Here is a 6,211-nt window from a genome sequence, read left to right as displayed (position 1 = left end):
TAAATAAAGAAGAGAAGGAAGAGACAGGTAAGATAGGAATTGAGTAGTCGTTCCAGCATATCAGGCTTTTTTCAACAGCCCAAGCTAGTCTGGAAACTTAAAAATTAGCCCAGAAGTCCACTTGCCGTGGTAAGATTCTTTTTTTCCTTTCACAGAAGAAAATAAATCCTAATGGGATAAAACTTAATAAAACCACTAACCCAGCTCTGTATAGAGAATGAGGTCTTACTAAACATATTCACAATAACATATAGTTGTTAGATGTATGGTTTTGTGTCCAGCAAATACTTAAGATGTAAATAATCAATACCTCAACAATTTAATTTGGATTCAACCTTTAATGTTCCAAATTTTATTTTTACAATTCTACAGGCTAAAAGTGGGGAGTAATAAAAATATAACGAAATAACGTCTTAATGGATAAAATGTTTCTTGTTTCGTGGTAAGATTCTTTTTTTCCTTTCACAGAAGAAAATAAATCCTAATGGGATAAAACTTAATAAAACCACTAACCCAGCTCTGTATAGAGAATGAGGTCTTACTAAACATATTCACAATAACATATAGTTGTTAGATGTATGGTTTTGTGTCCAGCAAATACTTAAGATGTAAATAATCAATACCTCAACAATTTAATTTGGATTCAACCTTTAATGTTCCAAATTTTATTTTTACAATTCTACAGGCTAAAAGTGGGGAGTAATAAAAATATAACGAAATAACGTCTTAATGGATAAAATGTTTCTTGTTTAACTTAATGAAATATTTCTTTGCTGTATTACAATCCTTTCCCCAAAATTAATTTTCTGGAATTCATCTCAGGTTTAAAAAATAGGATATACAATTTTGGAAAAAATACACAGCCAAGTATTCCAGAACTGGAGGACATAATGGCGAATACCTCCACAGCCACAATGTATTTCCCTCTGGTGCTCAGATAGGCCGGGATCATGGCAATCCACACACTGCAGAACACCAGCATGCTGAAGGTATGTACTTGGCCTCATTAAAACTGTCCGGTAATGTCCTCACCATGAAAGCCAGAACAAAACTCACAGCTGCCAGAAACCCCATATAACCCAACATAGAGTAGAACCCAACAACTGAGCCTTCATTACACTGAATGATGATCTTCCCAGGATAGGAGTCCATGTCATACTCTTGGTAGGGAGGAGACACTGACAGCCAAATAGCACAGATCAGAACTTGTACAGGAGAACACATTAACAGCACAAAATAAGACACTTTGACCCCCAACCATTTTCTCCAAGAACTTCCAGGCTTTGTAGCTTTAAATGCAATGCAGACTGTGATAGTCTTGGCCAGAACAGAAGAGAGAGCAACACAGAAAAAGATCCCAAACGACATTTGTCTCAGCATGCAGGTTAAATCCACAGGACGACCGAAGAACAAAAAGACACAAAGGAAACTCAGCAAGATTGCGGTCAGGAGAATGAAGCTCACAGTCCGGTTACTGGCTTTCACAACTGGAAAGTCACGGTAGTAGATAAAGTTTATAATTATTAAAAGTGTTATTGTAGAAAAAAGTGAAGTAAAACATGAAAAAACTGTTACAATGGCATCATTCCCAAAAGACAAAAAATCATATGTTTTGGGGACACATTTTACTTTTTTTATATCTGGCCATTCTTCTTTGGGACACCTGTGGCAGCTTTCACTGTCTGGTAAACAAATACAAAAAACGCCAATCAAATTTGATATTAATTATAACAGTTTAGGGCAGGTACTAGTAAAGTGGTCATTTTACAGAACTTAAAAAATTACAAAAAAAATTACACAACAAAGGGGTGTGTAAGCCCTGACTATTATCTTTCCTTATTTACTCCCATTTGATGGTTAACATATTATTAAAATTGTTTTGTTGTATCTTTTTATTATGTTTTAGCTAACCTTGCCAGGAAATCATTGATCTTGTAACTTCTTGAAATTTTAAAGAGGAAGTTAACTCAAAAGTGTCCAAAACAAAAAAAAAAAATACACTTACATTCAATCCCGCAGTGCAGTAGATTGGTCTGGAGGGTTCTTTCATTCGGCCCCGCATCGTCACGGTATCTGTCTTCAGCCATTTTCTCCTCTTCTTCCGGGTTCTTCTTCCTACTGTGTAGACGGAACACCCAAGAGCCTCCCAGGATGCGTGACGTAGGTATCCCAGGAGGCTTTGCGCTCCCATTCATTCTCGATTGCCTAGACCAGAGGTAGGCAAACTCGGGCCTTTAAGCTGGATACGGCCTAGCCAGTATTCCAGTCCGACCTAATGCCCCCCTAGTTATTTATTGTTAGATCTGGCCTAATTAAATTTTCGCGTTATTGTGAGTTTCAGGGATATCAGTCTCCGGAGGGTTGACCTCGAACGTTGTGTCTTCAACCCCGAATGGACTGACAAATTATTCTTCGTCAAACGCGGCCACAAAGCCCTGTGTTTAGTTTGCAATGACACCAACAGCACTTTCAAGTGGTCGAATCTCAAGGGGCATTGCGATGCCAAGCCGGCACAAGACGTACAGAGACTACACCGCGGACGAGCAAAAGACTGATTCTGCTCGCTTGCACACTTTTTATCTAGGTGCTTTCAATAGGAGAACACGCTGAAAGGGCGTAATAAAGTAGTAAATGGTCAACAAGTGTCCATTTGGTCCAGTTAGTTGCCTCTCTGCCTTCTTTGAAATATTGTGTTGTATATTTTCTGAGCATGATTGCTTTTAGTCACCTAAAGCTCTTTTGGAAATTATTTTTGAGAATTATGTTGGGGCATTCTGTACCACAATTAGCACCATGACTGTAGTCGTTGATTTTACATTCCTACCTGTTGCATTGGAAATCTCACCCTCAGAACACTGGATGCAGTCATAGCAGCATCCATGGATTTTTCCAGTAGAAGCTTTTCTGTACCCACAAGGACATCTGTCATTACATCGAGATTCTGGAATCTTGAAAATGAATAATATGAGATAATATATAAAACTAACAACAATTTTTATTAAAGAGTAATAAAATTGTTTATTGGGTCTATGATTTGTCTGACATTTTTGGTAAAATGCAATGGAGTTCAAGATAAAGGCAAAGTTACAGTGTTTTTTGCTTGTAAAATTGCCTTCTGAATTATAATATACTGTTCAAACTATCCCTGTTATATCTGTTGTTTAAGGGGAAAATGGTATCATTAACCTAGGGCTACCTCCAACCTTTGGTTGAATGGAGAGTGTCATTTTTATATTGTGCCCTCCATTTGTGAGCCCAAATTGTCAATTTCTCCATACAAAATCCATATCTATCTGGTTAATCTCAAATCTTAGTTTGTCAAATATTAATTGCAAATTATTTGAATGATGTGTATGGGCACCCTTTTTTGACAACACCTTTGTTAGAATTTTGCCAATTAGCTGAGATATTTTCAAGATCTAAACAACATGACTGATCAAAGGTTTTGGTCCATCAGAAATTTTATAATACTGAAAACTGACCAGACAGCTCTGAGCTATCTCCTCCGGGTTAGCATTTTGTAGCTGACCTACAATTACTATTAATAATTAGAATTGGAATTTTCCCATTCTATTTAAAAAATGTATTACCTTCAAATTAGGATTAGAATTAAATTACATGTGGCTCCACTATCAAAATGTGGGACCAGGCAGAGCCTGCAGAAAAGGAAAGGTGATGTTTCCTCCACAATAAGCCTGATCGCCATCTTTTCCAGGGCTGTGAAGTCGGAGTTGGGCAATTTAGGAATATCTGGAGTCTGATTTGGCAAAAATAAGACTCCTGTTAAATGTAAGATGTTCAGGAAACATACATTATGCAAACATGCCCTATTTCACAGATAACAGTCATGATAAAGTACTGCTAAATAATGAAGCCCTCTGCGCAGTTGGCATTAGTATGAAGCTCATCTGAGCTTTTCTGAGCTTAACTTTTTTACATCTTCATAATCTGGATTAAATCAGATTTAAGAGCTTCTATGAAGGAAGATCTGGCAGAAGCTATTCTGTTTCTGAGAACAATAGCATTGTTAATTTTCAACTTCATTTACAACAATTTTACAGCTTTATGCCAAGTTTATTTACCATTTTTGTAGTTTTAGGTTTTACAATTGTTTGTTTTTTTTCTGTTTATGTAGTTTGATTGTTTTAATGCAGCAAATGATGTAGTTTATATTTTTGAAGTAAAGTTGTTCCTGGTCCTCAGTATATCTGCAAGTTCTTTAAAATTTCTAACCTCTTTAGGAATTTAGGCATAAACGGGTTTACATTATGGATAATTCAAACTGGTCAGTAGGGTAGAGTGTCATCTTCCTGACCAGGAGTTGTTGTTCCCAAAAGCAGACCTCGTCTTTATATAATTTTACAATGGCTGGGCTTTGGCAATGATAAAATGCCGTGTATGTTGTGTTTCAATCAACATAGAACAAAGGAAATAGATCAGCATAATTAAATTAGAGAAGTCATAGTCCGTGGTAGCATAAAACAAGGAGTCAGAGTAGAAGGGTTTTCTACTGACTCCAAAGCCTTGGTCTTTTCTGTCAAAATATGCATGCCCAGCTCAGCTCATCAGTTTCTGTATGCCATATCTCAGCTTCCCCTTCAGGTACCAAGTCTGAATGTTTGTCAGGCGCGTGGGAGTTAAGTCATCATGGCCCAGCCAATCAAGCTGCCCAAACAACCAAATGTAGAAGTGAAAAGGAAGGAGATGGCAGTGCCCATGACAGAATAGGGGCCGTAATAACTGTGTTTAGTTCTGCTTTAGGATCTGATGACCATGGGCCTACCTAATGCAACCGTTCAACAATCTATAATACATTTTACATACAATGTATTTATTTACCTAATCTTTCTTCACATACTTACTAATTGATGTAATTTATAAGTTCCTCGTTTGTCTTTGTTGAGTTTCATTTTGTGCAAAGCCTGAGCCATAACATAAACTGAAGTGTAGGCGAGGGAGGGCTTTGAATCAGTGATGCCGCAGAACATTGAGGGAATATGAGCTTTACCTGAACAGTTTCTTCCAGAAACCTTATACTTGTATGAAAAGACAGAATTTTTGTATCTGTTTGTAGAAAGACAATGGAAAAATTGTAGCCAAATGTCTTCCAGCATTGGATCATTTGGGCGGCTGGATGGATTTGCGCTATTAACAAAATATTCCAGGCTTGGAATTGTTTTTTTTGGTAATATAAAAATTAAGCTACAGTTAATTAAGAGAAACATATCAGGGTCCATATATTTAGAATTGGTCCATGATTCATGCAGTATCAGGGTCTTATTTTCTATTGCAGCTTTTAATTCATCATAAGCGTGTAAATACTCTATGGACAAAAGACCACACATTATTATCACACTACTACTAGACTTCATGGCGGTCAGAATCCTCTGTTTATTAATGTGCTTTTTATCTGTAAATTGTACTAAAAACTCAATACAGATGTCATGCTGAGTCATCATTTTGCTCAATTCTTGTAATTCTGTGTCCCCACTTCCATCACTAGGTGTGATAATTCCAACCCAATTCCATCCAAAATGTTTCAAACACTTTATAATAGAAGCATAACGAACCCAGTCGTCCTGAATTATTCTGTAAAAAGTTGGGTAAATTTGTCTGTTACTCATAAGTGGATCAGTGACTCGATAGTTGATCTGAAAAAAGAAATGTTTTCAGTATGTATAGAAAGGGTAACAGAACTTTAACATGAAACTTTGTGAGGTGGTTGTGCTTTCTCAAGCCTAAAACATCTCTAAGCAGTAACCGCATACAAACAAGCTAAATGTCATTGCAGATGGAAGAGATAAAAGAAGAAAGATTCATCACTATAAGGATCTCCTACACCTCATACATATTTAAACATATGTCTGCAAAATTGATGAAATGATTACATGACATGCACATTTAGGATTCTCTTATACATGGTTCTGTGCATCAGGTCATAAAAGAAAATCATCTGATCCTTAGCAAGTCTTAAAATCATAATTAGGTTATTATAAACTCAGTTGAACATTAGTACACAACACATTAAAGTGCACCTTTATTTATTTACTGAAATACAGATGCAATGTGTCAAAAATTAGGTATATCCTACTCATTACCTCGGGCCTTAAATTAGTAAGTGGAAGTTTGCTGACCTGGAGCATTCGGGTGTGTTAAAACACTGCCAAGGAGAAAACACATCAGCATAGATATTAGAGAAGCCATTGTTATT

The 6,211-nt window shown here is 36.6% G+C and overlaps 1 pseudogene; it reads right to left on the bottom strand.

The window, feature by feature from the left end:
* Nucleotides 1-778: 778 nt before the first annotated feature.
* Nucleotides 779-4,988, bottom strand: LOC140327565 (vomeronasal type-2 receptor 26-like; annotated as a pseudogene).
* Between the last annotated feature and the right edge of the window lie 1,223 nt (nucleotides 4,989-6,211).

The sequence above is a fragment of the Pyxicephalus adspersus genome, chromosome 3 (genome assembly GCF_032062135.1).
Source record: "Pyxicephalus adspersus chromosome 3, UCB_Pads_2.0, whole genome shotgun sequence".
Classification (NCBI taxonomy): Eukaryota; Metazoa; Chordata; class Amphibia; order Anura; family Pyxicephalidae; genus Pyxicephalus; species Pyxicephalus adspersus.
The sequence above is the reverse complement of the archived record's forward strand: the minus strand, read 5'-3'. Positions and strand labels throughout refer to the sequence as shown.